This window comes from Marmota monax, unplaced genomic scaffold, assembly GCF_021218885.2.
Source record: "Marmota monax isolate L192 unplaced genomic scaffold, Marmota_monax_Labrador192_F-V1.1 WCK01_AAM20220418_F8-fsc00001, whole genome shotgun sequence".
Classification (NCBI taxonomy): Eukaryota; Metazoa; Chordata; class Mammalia; order Rodentia; family Sciuridae; genus Marmota; species Marmota monax.
In genome coordinates, this window is record NW_026693777.1 from 2,505,354 (window position 1) to 2,521,192 (window position 15,839).

General features: G+C 32.9%; 1 protein-coding gene across 8 annotated transcripts in view; it reads left to right on the forward strand.

Moving 5' to 3' along the window:
- Positions 1-15,839, forward strand: part of Mipol1 (mirror-image polydactyly 1) — a 400,912-nt gene that overhangs the window by 101,039 nt on the left and 284,034 nt on the right. The window contains exon 1 of one of the 8 annotated variants that reach the window (XM_058584487.1): positions 9,736-9,758. The exons of the other annotated variants lie outside the window; for them this stretch is intronic. The gene's annotated coding sequence lies outside the window, so the exon portion shown is untranslated. Of the gene's footprint in view, positions 1-9,735; positions 9,759-15,839 lie in introns of those variants that run through there. 8 annotated transcript variants of the gene reach the window in all.

Here is a 15,839-nt window from a genome sequence, read left to right on the forward strand (position 1 = left end):
CACCATCATGAGGACAAACAACTTGTACTCTACCATGTTACTAAGTTATGATATTTGGTAGGTTAGGTGTATTAAGTGCATTTTTGACATACAATATTTTCAGCTTTTATATTAAAAGGGTGTAACCCCATGATAAGTGAGTGAACTTCTCTATAGAGTTCTTGTGTACCATCATCCTACTTCTAATGTTAACATAATGTGTAATCATAACTCACCAAATGTTGTGTAAATTGTGAATATGCTGGATAAATATACTAAATAATAAAGATGTTAATTTAATGAATAATATAATTACTAAACTGATAACTTTGTCTAGCTATCTCTAGTTTTTCCATTAATGTTCTTTCTTTGTTTTAGGAAGCATTCTAGATCTCTGTTGTATCTTGTCATGTTCCTTGAATCTGTACCTTTTTCTATTGTAACATAGCTGTGTCATTCATCTTCTACTTACTGAAATGATATCCAAACAGGGACAGTTTTGTAGCAGGCCTGGAAAACAGTGCAGAGAATCGAGTTTTTAAAAATCCAGTAGAACATCTTTGTTTTAAACCATTTGGTAATTGGGTTGTTTAATCTGTATTTTTTATTATTACATATTTTACCCTTTGTTATTTTGGAAATTACATATGTTTTCATATTATTTTAATGGTTACAGAGACTATAGATCCTGGTATGCAACCTTTCAGATGTATTTCCTTGCATATGTACTAGTAGATATCTTGTGCTAATTTAGATACTTGTTTCTAATTTTTTAATATTATAAAGAACATTGACATTTATATTGTTGTCAATATGTGCTTTCATCCTTTGATAGAGCACAGATTTGTAGAAGAATTATGAAATGAAAGACTTTGCACATTGAAAGCTTCAATTGACATTTGGTGGGTATTATTTTCTCTCAGTGGCATAGTTCCTATAAAATGATAAATGTTTATAAATTGCAGAAAAACATCATCCCAACTTATACCACCTCAACCAAAATGACTTTGACTAAAAACTAGTTCTAAAATCTTCTGTTGTGTTTTTTACTTCACAATATTTTAAGAATTTTTCTTTTAACTTTTTTTTGAACTTAGGTTATTTAGAATTGTGTGGAGATTTTCCAGATATCTTTTTGTTACTAATTTCTGTTATGGTAAGAAAATATGCTTTTTATGATTTCAGTTCTTACAAATATACTAAGGCCTGTTTGATGAATCAGAATGAGGTCTATTTTGGTAAATGTGCTATGTGCACTTGAAAAATTCTATATTTTGCTATTGTTGTGTGGAGTTGTCTATGAATATCAATTAAGTCAGGTTGGTTGTTGTTAAAGAAAGTCAACAGGACAATAGTTAAAAGTGGTAAGAACAAATTTTATTAAAGAACTATTGCAATAGGAAAAAAGAAACTTAAGTATGGTATCAGGCTCCATTAAAAAGAGAATAAGAACAAGTGGGAATTTATGATTAAGGAGTAAGTGGATAGAAATATTATCAAGAGAAGAGGGGAATTCTAGTTAAATAAACTAGACAGGATTCTTGCTGAAGGCATCCTAGGTGATCAGATATCCAGGATGAGAGATTCTCTCTAAACTGACTTAGGATTCTTCTTAAAACTGGACAGTACAGATACAAACATCAAACCCAGGGTTAAGAGTTGGTTGAGTGGAGGATTCAGAGTAGCCAATTAAAATTTGGTCTTTGTCATTGATAGCATTAAGACTTCTATAGCTTGACTGCTTTTCTGAGTATTTACTCCCCTGCTTATTGAGAGCGCAGTGGTAAAGTTTCTAACTATGGTTAAAGATTTACCTATCTCCTCTCATCAGTTTTTACTTCAAGTATTTCATGCTACATTGTTAAGTGCTAACTTATTTATGATTGCTTTTGTCTGGTTAGTGAATTAAACCCTTTAGTGCACTTTTTTTAGTTTTGATGATATTGTCTTACTCTGATATTAATAAAGTTGCTTCTGTTTTGTTTTGATTAGTATTGGCAAGCTTTTGTTCACTGTGTTCTATTATCTTAAGTAATATATAGTTGAGAAAGGGAATTATGTGAGATATTTTCATTTTGTGTACTTTCTATTATTTCTTTTTTTTTCTTTTTTATAACATTAGGGTTTGAACTGAGGGGTTCAATCATGAGCTATATCCTGAGCTACATCCCCTGCCTTTTGATTTTTTTTTTTTTTGAGACAGGGTATAAATTACCTAGGATGGCCTTGAACTTGTAATCTTCCTGCCTCAGCATCCAGAGTAGCTGCTAGTTATTATAAGTAACATTTGAATTTAGAAAATATTATCAAGTGATCTAAGATTCTTTAATACTAAGGTATAAGGTACAATAATATATTCACATAATTAGAAAAACATTTGCTTTATTACTTTCTTGGATAGAATTTGAATGATTATTTCTTACAGATACTATTTGCATTTTAGTGCTAATATGCTATTTTGCATTGTCTCAACCATATGCTTATAAACTAAACAAAATTTAAACATTTGAATTAATTCTTTTAATGAATTATTTTCTGAAGTATGACAGACCTCTTTAAGCAACATGACTTGAAACTAATTAGTATTTTAATACTTTTATTATCTTTTAAGTTTAATGTAAATTGAAGCCACTTCCTAAATTTATATCAAACAGCTTATTGCCAGCATGGGAGCTACCCATACTGTGTGTTATAACTTATGATATCCTAAAGTAGAACATTTTATTCAGTGGCATGAGCTGGCACAGTGGGCAAGATTATTCTGATTCATTTGAGGAAGTGAACTACAGCTTAGGAAGTTCATACACAGTAATGTGCTGTCAGTTTCTTTGTGATTCTTTATCAGAAAGAAACTGTGGGTTTAGAATTTTAAAGTCTTAATTCCTATTGTCTTTATTTCATGTAGGCTATTAATTTTGATCTTATTCTAAATTAAAATCTACATACACATCTTTAAATGTTTTATTTGTTAACCATTTAAAATTATACTCTCATTTAAAAATATTTCATCACATTGATTACTAACTGGTTGGTTCTGGAAGCTCATGGTCTACATATAAATGTACTTAAAAATGAGAAAAAGTATTCACTCAGACTTTTGGAATAGTTTATCTTCTAAATATGCTTTTAATTTTAGGAAGTACTTTTGAAAATCAAAAGACTGTGTAATGTACCTATTAGTAGATACAAATTTAGACTATTTTTTAACATACTGCATTTAGTATTAGTGGAATTTTTAAAAGCTGCCACAAAGATGTTCATTTTAGTTCTTGTAATAGAAAACTTGTAATAGAAAACTATGATAGTTCCACCTAATGGAATATTAATAAATTAAGTGGTGGATTGAACAAAAATGCTTATGACATAATATTCTGGTGAAAAAAAATCAAATATTTTTAGAAATTGAATATTCATATACAAATACATAAAACAAAAATGCCAAGGGAACACACTAAAATTTTAAAAGCATTTTATATTTTGGTACTGAATTTGTAAGGGAGATTTTTTTCTTTATGATTTTATTATAGTGTATTCTGAAATATTTTCTAGAAAATATAATGATTTAGACACTGCCTAAAATTTGTATCTCTAAGTTTGTTTGGTTTGTTTTTCTTTCATCAGTGATTTCTATAAAATCATGAAATCAACATCATTTGACATTGGATCAGCTCTGATTTGTGATGGCTATAGTTAGAATGTAACCAGTTTATAAATATGGTTTTTAAGCCCTTTTACATGCTCCAAATGAGTTGTCAAAATATGTAAAAATAAAAAATTATTTGGAAAAGTGTTTTCTGTTGTTTTAAGAGCAGCTTTTTTTTTTCTTTTTTTAATGGCTATTCTCTTTCTGAGACCTCCTGTCTGTATCTCCTTCCCTATCATCACCCTCCCCATCTTTTATCATTTATTTGGACTTTGTTTTCCTTCACTGCTGTTGCTTTTCTGTTGGTTTTGGATTCAATTTCCAGTATCTGCACAGTGCATAATGAACTTTTGTCCAAGAGATTATAAGACTTAGGTTGCCTATCCCTTCTGTATGGAGAATCCTTGCCTACTAAGAGCATACTTGTTCATTTTAGAGATTCTCATGAGTCTCAGATACCATTTTGCTTTTGTTTCCCTGTGCTTCTTTTTGTTTAGATGCTATACATCATATAGGTCTTAAAATTGTTGGTGTTGTATTCTGATATTTACCTAATTTTGTGAAAGATATTTTGATTGTGGATTTAGTTTTACTATTCTGATTGTTGTTTGTAGAGATTTGGAGAGTTTAGAATACCTCTGGCTTTTTCTTTTTAAACAAACTAAGTTTATTCAGTCCTTTCTGAAGTTTTGTACAGCCAAAATGTTCTTTATTTTTTGAAAGTTTTGTGATAATAGATGGTGGCTCTTTTCTTTTTTTGTAAATCTTTGTACAGTAAAAACTTGGTAATAGTTCTGGCTTAGAGATGTTAATAGTTTGTGAAATCTACAATTTTAATGATCACTTATCTTGATTGTCTAAGACAGAAAAAATTAGTTCCAAAGGCAACAGATTAATAAATGATGGTACCTATATCCTAATATTTATTTTTTGAGTCCATAGTAATCATCTTGGAACTAGTTATAGGAAATGACTGAATGAAAAAGAACTTTGTTTAGAAAGTATTTTATCCTTCAGCTAACACAAACCTTACTGTGTTAGAACTCTCTTCTAGGTGGTATGAGAAATAACCCCTCTAGGGAGAATGGAGATATGGTTTTTGGTAGGTTTCTAATCATCAGGAGTTTTAGTTTCCAGTTAATTGATGACTGTGATGCCTCCTCTATTTTGAATTTATTCCATAAGAGAAATTGGAAATATCTTTGAATATACTAGGTGGTTTGAAAGCTAGAAAACCCACAAAGCATATATTTTAAGTTTCTTATCACTGCTGTAATAACTCTAAGAAAGCTCTACAATTTTGGTAGCCTAAAATAACAGAGTTTATTATTATAGGTCTGAGGTTCAGAAATCTGAATAGTCTCCCCTTGGGCTAAAATGAAGATACGAGTAGCACTTTGTTCACTAAGAAAGAGTCCTACTTCTCAGAGAGGTGTATTTCTCTGAAAATGGAGCATTTCTCCATGAAGGTGACACATTTTGTAGTCTATTTATCTAGTCAGTTCTTTGAATTTTTTTCACCATAGTTATTTCATTTTACCAGTATAGAGTCACTGTCTACTGTCGTCTCTCCTTGTATCTGAAATTTGGAAATGGTGGTGGAGAAGAACAAAGACATAACCAAGGTCAAAAACATGGAGAGAGAGAGAGAGAGAGAGAGAGAGAGAGAGAGAGAGAGAGAGAGAGAGAGAGAGAGAGAGAGAGTGTGTGTGTGTGTGTTTTTTCAGGAAAGAAGATGGGATGAACTTGGGTTAAGAGAGTCTCAGTTACCACAGGATTATTGTTGACATTTATTTTTACTGCATGAAGAAACTTCTTTGGTCAGCATTGAGGGAGGAAGGGTGGAAGTCTCTGAAGTTTTGTTCTGGTATAGAAAGAGGCTATCTTGTACTAATAACCCCCAGATTTTGGCTTAATACAACAAAAATTTATTTCTCACTCAGTTTGGCTTAGAGATTATATTAGTTTATTTTCTGTTATTATGATGAAATATCCAAGGCTGGATACTTTATAAAGAAAAGAGTTGATTTTTTTTTTTTTTTAATTCACAGTTCTGGAGGTTTAAGGACATTAATACCAGCATTGACTTGGTTCTGGTGAGGACCTCAGAGTGGATGACATCAAAAAGCATATGAGAGAGAGAGAGAGAGAGAGAGAGAGAGAGAGATCACATGATGAGACAGAAAGTCACAGACTGGAGAGAGGCTTTGCACATTCTTTTATTATAACAGTTTTCTTGTGAGAACTATCCAAGATTCCGTGAGAAATATATGGATTCCTTCTAAAAGTAATGCCCTCACAGATCTAATTATATTCTGCTAGGGCCTACCTCTTAAAGATTCCATTCCAGTTTCCAATATTGCTACACTGAGGACAAAGCCTTGAACACATGAACCCTTGGGGGATATACTCAGACTGTATCCACACCATAGCAGAAATAACATTTCCCTCCATCCTGTGATACAACCATCACAAAGTTTTCAAGGTTGTTGCAGGAAGAAAAGAAGGATACCGGATCTTATAGAATGCCTGTAAGGGCGAATCCTGAAATTGGCTTGTAATACTTTTGCCCTTACTGCTTTAGCTGCAGCACAGATGATTCAAATGTAATGAAGCCTAGGGAATGTGGTTTTCCTGCATTTAGTGACAGGAAATACTATGGTTATAATCCAGCCAGTCTTAGAGTTTGGAAGGGTGGACTTAGACAGGATAATGATAGTTAGATCTCATCTTTTTTTTCATTAATCTCTCCCCCCAATAGGATTTTTGCCCTTTCTTGTCATTACCTTTAGTACTTTGGGCTGTTGCTGCTGATGAGTGAACTGATGGGAGACAAGAACTGTCCTAAGGCAACACAGCTTTTTCTCTCACCCATTCTTTTAGCATCACTAGTATCTGCCTTTCACCCAAGGTTATAGTCCTCCTCTCTCTCAACACTATCACATGACAGCTGACACTTACATGGATTTCTTTAAGTTTTTGACTGGTTCTTCTGGTCATTAATCTCTTTTCTAGTCGTTCTAGGTTGATTTGGGACTATTGTAGTTGTAATTTTATATTGAGAAGAAGGGGAAGCCTTCCTAATTTCTGAATAAAACTTCCTAGGGAAATAAAGACCCTGACTTTGTCTTCACTAAGAAGGATACAATTTCATTTCTTGAACTCTATAAGTAGAACAGGCAGTTTATTCCTAAGTTATAGGTATGATGATCACCGTGATACCAATAACTTACATTATCTGGCAGTGATCCATACGATAGTTTGAATGGACTGAGTGGTAACTGTAGGATGGTGGGGCATGGCTGGAAGAAATTGGTCACTGAGTGCATGCTCTGGAAGGGTGCTTCTTCCCTACAAACCCTGCCCTCCTGCCCCTGCTTCATGACCCCACCATGAGCTGAGCAGCTTCCCTTTGCTGGGCCCTTCCCCCATAATATGCTGCCTCACCTTAGGCCCAGAGCAATAGAGTTGGCCATTTATGGACTGAGACCTCTGAAACCATGAACCCCAAATAAATGTTTGTTCTTCTAAGTTGTTTTCATCAGGTATTTCAGTCACAGCAATGCAAAAGCTGATTTATAAAGTTGCCTTTGAATGAGATTCTTGTTCTAGCAGTGTATTCTTTTTCTTCCAACCATTGATACTCCCTTTACCTTCTCTCAAGTCCATGTGAGGATCTGAAATAATAATTGTAAAAATTCAGTTTCCAGGTGAGGATCTGAAATAATAATTGTAAAAAATCAGTTTATCCAAGCAAGTGTATTGCTTTAAATGTTTTAGTGCGTAATTAGCCCCAGTGACGTAATTATGTTCCCCTCTTAAAGATTCCATATCATAACCCTGCCATTACTGAAGACCAAGCCTCCAACACATGAACGCTTGGGAGACATAGTAGATGAGATATTAAAAGAAGTATGAAAAAATATTTGAGTGACTGAGGATTGTAGCTCAGTAGAAGAACACTTACCTAGCAGGTGTGGAGCCCTAGGTTCAATCCCTAGCACCCAAAATTAATTAATTTTTTTAGTTAAAAACAGTTTCGTTTTATAAAATAAGCATCCTGAACCGGGCATGGTGGCATAGGCCTGTAATCTAGAGACTCAGGAGGTTTGTGACAGGAGGATTGCAAGTTCAAAGCCAGCCTCAGCAAAAGCAAGGCACTAAGCAACTCAGTGAAACCCATCTCTAAATAAAATCCAAAATAGGTTGGGAATGTGGTTCAGTGGTCAAGTGTCCCTGAGTTCAATCTCTGGTACCAAAAACAAAACAAAACAACAACAACAAAAAGAAACCCTACCCTGACCATTGAAGAAAATTTAGAAGGTTGGAAATGTTTAAGTTCCCAAAATAGATCAACAATTTCTTGAAAATCTTTACATTGAGTAGTTCATTCAAACATACTCTTCTGCTAGGTATAATACTCAGTGGACACTAGATATATGTTAAAATAAATGGTATTAAAAACTAATGTCAGAAGCTTATTATTTATATGAACTAACTTCACAGAGTAGTAAACTAATTAATATTAAAGACATGGAATTAATAACACCAAGAGGAAAATACTTAAATTTTATATTGAGGTTATGCAGAGATGTGGAAATAAAAGCCCTAGGAGAAAAAAAAAAATCTGTTACTGGTTGTACTGATTCTATACCTTTAATGATGATTTATTTATTTCTAATATTTTTGTAGTTGAAGATGGACACAATATCTTTATTTTATTTGTTTGTTGTATGTGGTGCCAGGGATCGAACCCAGTGCCTCATGCATACTAGGCAAGTGCTCTACCACTGAGTCACAGCCCCAGCCCCAATGCTGATTGATTTTAGTTGGGCTTTTTTTGAGTTAAATTTATATACTTTGTATTATGATTAAAAATAATAGAGTTTGAAATTCAGTTACATTAGTGATTAATATATTTTGATATTGTTTAAAAATATAGGTAACAAAAACAGTTCACATATAAGTAGAATCTAAAGAAGTAGAACACAGAAGTAGAGGTTAATGGTGGTTACTAGAGGTGAAGAGTTTGGTCAAAGGATACATAATTTCAGTAAGGAGCAATAGGTTCAGGAGCTCTATTGCATAACCTGGTATTTACAGTTAATAACAATGTATTATATTCTTGAAAATTGCTGAGAGACTAGATTTATTGAGTGTTTTTATCAGGAAACAGTGAAAAATAAGTTAATGATATGTTAGTTAGCTCTATTTAACCATACCACAATGCATATGTATATTTCAAAACAGGATAAATATATGCAATTTTTGTCAATATAAATAAATATGTATTTAAAGTAGTCATTAAAGGAGAACTTTTTAATCCTTAAATCTGCTATGTTATTGTTTTTTCATCAAATTCTTAAAAATTCAGAACTTTTTACTGTTACTCATTATTGTGGAAAAGTCAACAAAGAATTCAGAAACCCTGCTTTTGTTTTTGTCTGTCCTCTTATCTGTCTGTTGTTATGACCATGGAATTAGTGGAACTTTGAGAGTTTACATTGGTATTTGTTTATAGGATATTACTCCATATCTGTATCTTTGTGGAGTAATTTTTGTGTATTTTATCCTCTACTTTAGAATTCATAGTGTGAGTACTAAATTTTTTTCTTTTGCAAAATCAGTGCTACTATTTGTTTTCTTATGGGAAAATTTGTTAGATGTTCAGGAAATCCCTGTTATTCAGAAATACCACTTCACAAATGAAAATCTGAGCCAGAATGTTGATTAGGAAAAATGTAGATAATTGCATGTTAAGAATGTAAAAACTGGCTTTTCTAAAAGTCAGTTTTGTTAAGTTTACTGCAAAATTAGTAAAAAGGAATAAAACATAAGCTCTCGAAATATGTCTGTTTCTCCAGTAGATGGGGCTATGTCCTAACAGTATAAGTATAGCTGGATAACAAAGTCATGTATCTGTGATAATACTAAGATTAAACTTAAACCAATATATTAATACAGTTTAAAAATTTTTATATGACTGTAGGTAAAATATAATTTTAAAAATGCTTTTTAAAAAATTTTGTAAAAGATGTTGATGGACCTTTATTTTATTCATTTATTTATGTGCAGTGCTAAGAATCAAACCCGGCGCCTCACACATGCTCTGCCACTGAGCCACAACTTCATCCTGGTAAAATATAATTTTATCCCTTACATATACATATTCATTCTTTGAGGAATGTGTACCATTGATTATTTGGTAGGATTTATGCATTTCCATGCATCTGTTCTTACAGTTTCAGTCAATACTTTATTGATCAAAAAATATAGACAGTTTTCAGTATATAATTGAAGTTATATTAGATGGCTTCCACTCAACAATTTTCCAACATACCTGAAGTTCTATATTCTTTTTGGCATAAATGCACTGCCTGATGCTCATGATATGCTTAATACTCAGGCTAGTAGATTCATCTTTTATAGATAGATACTCTGCTTCTAACAGTTTCATTGATTTATGTATATTTATCAAGCATTGGTTGTGTTGGTTGCCAAACCTATTTATACTAGTTGTGTCTGTGGTCATAATCATATAATTTAATTAAATCAAAATAAACTAATGGAAATGTCATTATAAGAAACATTCTTCCTATGAAAACCAAGTGATTGTTCTGGAACACTCAGTAAAGGTGGGTTGCCAAAACAAAATCTATCAAATTAAATTCAAGTGACAAAGTCGTGAAGAAACTAGAAATGTTTTACACTTGAGTATGGAACAGAAAGTGCTTGTAATTTCCTTGATTCTGTGTGAAAGGTGCCCTTAATCTAAGTAAGTTTTACAGTTTTTTTCTAGGTGTTAATTAGGGAATTGTAAATCAAAACTACACTGAGGTTTTTATCTCACTCCAGTTAGAATGGCAGCCAGCAAGAATACAGCAATAATAAATGCTGGAAACAGTGCGGAGAAAAAGGAACACTTTTACACTGTTGGTAGGATTTTGAATTAGTACAACCCCTATAGAAATCAGTATACTTCCTCAAAAGACTAAGAATGGAATCACCATATGACCCAGCCATACCATTCCTCATTATTTATCCTAAAGAATTAAAAGTCAACATACTATAACAATACATGCATACCCATATTTATAGCAGTACAATTCACAATTGCCAGACTGTGGGACCAGCCTAGATATCCGTCAGTGGATGAATGGATAAAGGAAATGTGATATATATATGCAATTTTATTTGGCCATAGAGGAGAATGAAATTATGTCATTTGCAGGAACTTGAGAACATTATGTTAAGTAAAATAAATCAAACTCAGGAAGTCAAGGGTTTTATGTTCTCTCATATGTAGAAGTCAAAGAAGAAAAAGGAAGATGGGGGCATACATCAGGAAAATTGAAGGGAGATCTAAAAAGAAAAGCTACCCTGGGATGGAAAGGGGAATGCATGGTATTGGCCAAATTAGTGTATGTACCAATATGTGTCAATAAATCCCATCATTACAACTGTAATACACTTATAAGAATATAGAAGGAAAGAAAGAGTGATCTTTAGATAGTGACTCATTTTCTAGTCTAATCTTTATCTTTTCCTTTAGGATATTTCCTTTAGAGTTATTATTTTCGGTATTGGACATTTGAGTTTCAGACAAATGATTAGTAAATAAAAAGCCTTTCAAAATAATAGTAATTTAGTAAATGTTATCATTTAATAAATATCTTAAGTGTCAACAGATTTATTTTCTCATGGACCTTAATACTTTTCTAGGAGACTTGAGCATGGAAAGCCTTCTTTATTTTCATATTTACTCTGTTGTTGTATTAAGAGCCACTTTTTTTTTTCCCCCTAACATCTAAGTCAGGTCTTTAAAGAGTTGACAATCTATGACCTGTGGCCTGCTGCCTTTTCTGTAAACAGAATGGTATTGCAACATAATCATGCCCATATACTTGTGTATTTTTTATGATATTTTTTTTTGCTACAGTGAAATAATTGCAACAGAGATGATATAAGCCCACAAAGCCTAAAATATTGTTTTACAGAAAAAGTATACTGACCACTTCAGATGAATATTTATGTTGGCCAGTATATGACAGTCCTAAGAGTACTGAACTTGTCAAGAGTTCTAAGTTTGACCCTGTTTTTTCACTTTGGGAGATATTGATTTGTCTTTCTTATTATAGTTTCTTCATCCATAATGGGGAAGATTACTAAATGATTTTTTAATTTTAAAAAATTTAAAATTATTTATACACCAGAACTTGAGCCATTCATTTATGTGTGTTCCTTTTGTATACATATCATTGTACACACATGGAGCACAACTTTTCATTTCTCTGGTTGTACACAATGCAGAGTTATATCATTTGTGCAACCATACATGTACCTAGAGTAATGATGTCTGTTTCATTTCACCAACTTACCTACTCCCATACCTTCTCCTCTCCTCCCTCCACTTTGTCCACTAAATGATTTTTGAGATGCTTTTTAGCTCTTGGGTTATGAGAAATTTTGTAAAAGACATGTAGAATAGGTATAGGTAAAGATACAGAATCTGTCTGAATTATATATAATGTAAATGTAGAATGGATACAAAAGTAAATGTACAAATGGACCATAAAGTGGAGGAGATACAGAGATTTTTGTCAGAATTTAATCATGTAATAATCTTCATTATGGAAATGTAATCTGTTGGGCACTGTGGTGCACGCCTGTAATCCCAGCGGCTTGGGAAACTGAGGCAGGAGGATCAAGAGTTTAAAGCCAGCCTCAGCAAAAGAGAGGTGTTAAGCAACTCAGTGAGACCTTATCTCTAAATAAAATACAAAATAGTGCTGGGGATGTGGCTCAGTGGCCGAATGTCCCTGAGTGAATCTCCGGTACCAAAAAAGAAAGGAAAGAAAATCTAATCTGATCTTAAAAATGGGTTAAATAGTGCATTTCTTTTCTTTTCTTATCTTTTTTTGAACATTAATTTTCAAATTAATTAATTAATTTTTATATATAACAGCAGAATGCATTACAATTCTTACATAGAGAGCCCAATTTTTCTTATCTCTGGTTATATACATAGAATACTCACCAATTCGTGTCAGTGAGGTGAATAGAGAGCCTACATCTTGGGAGCAAATCTTAACCCCTCACACATCAGATAGAGCACTAATCACTAGGTTATATAAAGGACTCAAAAAGCTAGACACCAAAAAAACACAAATAACCCAATCAATAAATGGGCCAAGGACCTGAGGAGATACTTCTCAGAAGAGGATATACAATCAGTCAACAAACACATGAAAAAATGTTCATTATCACTAGCAATTAGTGATAATGCACTAAAAAAAAAAAAACACTAAAAAAGAATGCACTAAAAAAGAAAAATGCACTAAAAAAGAAAAACCACTCTCACTTCAGTCAGAATGGCAGCTATTATGCATACAAACAACTATAAGTGTTGGTGAGGATGTGGGAAAAAAGGTATTCTTATACACTGCTGGTGGGACTGGAAATTGGTGCAGCCAATATGGAAAGTAGTATGGAGATTTCTTGGAAAATTGGAAATGGAACCACCATTTGACCCAGCTATCCCTCTCCTTGGTCTATACCCAAAGGACTTGAAAACAGCATAAAAAATAGTGCATTTCTGATAGACAGCCTGTGTTCTATAGTGTGTTAAATGGGAAAGGTAATAATGTGTTACTAGCCCATCCCTAAACTCTAATGAGATATCCTCAGACATCACTGAAGCACTCTTCCATAAATATAAAAAGTTGTATATAGTTTATGTCATACTAAGACATTTAAAATGGTAATTGCCTAATTATGTAATTCTTCATGAACTCATTTTGATTAATGTGTATGTAATGGTTTGGCTTAGGTATTATGCTTTTCTTGTCTGTTATACCTATTATGTAGTGTTTTATAATACACAGTGATGTAAAGATACATCATGAATACAAGGAATACTTAGTATAAAAATGAATAAAAAATAGCCGATTATGGTGGCACATACTTGTAATCCCAGCAGTTCCGGAGGCTAAGGCAGGAGGATCACAAGTTTGGGGTCAGCTTTAGAAATTTAATGAGACCCTACGTAACTTAGTGAGAACCCGTCTCAAAATAAAACATAAAAAAGGGTTGGGATATGACTTAGTGCCCTGGGATTCAATCCCTAGTATAAATGCATACATACCTACATACCCTATGTACATTTAAAAGAAGTTACTTATTAATTAAAGAGTTATCATTCAGCTTATATATTCCGTAGATCAAGGTTTATAAGGAGTTCTGGTTAAGATCAGAACTGTCTTAAGTATCCTCTAGAAAGAAGGAACCACGCTATACTGATCTGCTTAACTTTTGTCTTCACCCTACTACCTGCCCCTTGTCAGTATCTCCTTGCCACATATTTTTCAGTTATAATTTTATAATTGTCTAACAGTATTTTCTGTGATATTTTATATAAAAGGAAAAACTAATATTCTAGAACTTGAGCCATCCAAATAGAAATGGGAATCTCCCCTTAAAGATATATTGATACCAACTGTATATTTTCACAGGTCTTTTAATACACTGTTACATTCTATTTTTTTTCCTTCTCCATCAACAGATACTTGTATTTTTCTTTTATGTATTGAGGGAGGCATTTACTTGCATGTGTAATTTTTTTGGGATAGTATTCCATAATAATTTTTTTATCCATTTTTCTATAAGAATCATGTCAGTTAAATCGGCCTGCCAAAATATTTTCTAATTCTGGAAATCAAATAAGTGATTTTCTTTTAATTCTGTTAATGAAGTGTTTCATTTAATCCTGTTATACTGTTAAGGCAGAAAGGTTAAAATCATAGAGTCAGTTTAAAGTTGCTAGATTCTACTGTGATTAAAATATTCAGCAGTTCTTTTGAGGATATAAGCCTCCCCCTAATCCATGTGTATGCTGTTTCATCAGCGTAGTGAAGCATCCACTCCACTCTTGTATAGTTTCATCTTTCTAAACACACTGCTAAGTGTTGACCAGTCTTCTGGAAGAGAGCACTATCTAGTGATCCCATTTGGGGTAACAAGTATATTTCATCATTTTGTAATACCACTCAACCCATTTGGGTTTTGTTCAATAATTCAAATCCATTCTAAAGACTTCTCAGATTCTCTTGGATTGTTAGGGCCAATTTGATATAACCATCACAGATGTTGGCACTTGGTACTTGGGGGACCAGCAAGTATATTTTAAATATGATGTATTTACCCAAATGTATAGTATAGTCAATTAGGTGTATTTTACTTTCAAATAAAGTTTAGTCTATGTAACCCTTTCCTGAATTCCAGGGATGAATCTATAAGTAATTACAGCTACCATTTTGTATCATATTCACTCTTGGGATTTCTTTCTGTTTCCATTGTTTATCCAAGTAGACCTTAATTTTCCTCTTTCATTGGAACTCTTTGAGTTGGCCTCTTTACCTGTCCATATGGTGGGCAGTTCAGCCACCTTGCCACTACCTCTACTTTTGTTTTTCCAAGGAAAACTTTTATAATTCAAGAGGTAAAGAATTGTAGGACTGGATCTTTCTTTGTAATGAAGTAGCCTTTAGAGTTAATGTTAGTTTAACTATATAAGATGAAGTTGTGAGCCACTCCCAAGTTCTCTTAAGAATATGTATTATTTATTACATTGAGTGTTCTAGATAATATGTCATGTGCAGAAATCTCTCCCTCTGCTGCCATAGTGTTTTCCTGATCCTAGCACATGCTGTCTCTAGTTCCTAGAAACTTTTCTGAGAGAGTTTCTTTTTCATTTTCTCTCATATTTAAACTTAGAACATAACAGCCCAATTAAGTTTGTCCTCAATGTCTCCCCTCATTTGGGGTAACAAGTATTTTAATTTACTATTTAAACTTTCAGTGAAATCATGTCTTTTAGGGGGATAAAGAATGTGTTGTGTCCATGTAATATTTTACTTAATTACCTATTTTATACTTAGATAAATCAGAAGAAATATATCTAAGTAGACCAAACCAATAATCTATTCTGTGTTCCAAACCTTTTATTGAACTTTCAGCAGTTACTTTTATAGGCAAAGCCTAGAATTTAACTGGAGACCATTTCAGTCACCACTCATTTGTAGGATACCAGTATGCTATGTTACTGGAGTAATGCTGGAACTGTTAAGACTATGAGACTCTTGGAGACGAACTAAATATATTTTGCACTGTGAGATGGGCATAAGCTCTTGGGGTCCAGTACTATGGTACTGGTAGAGGT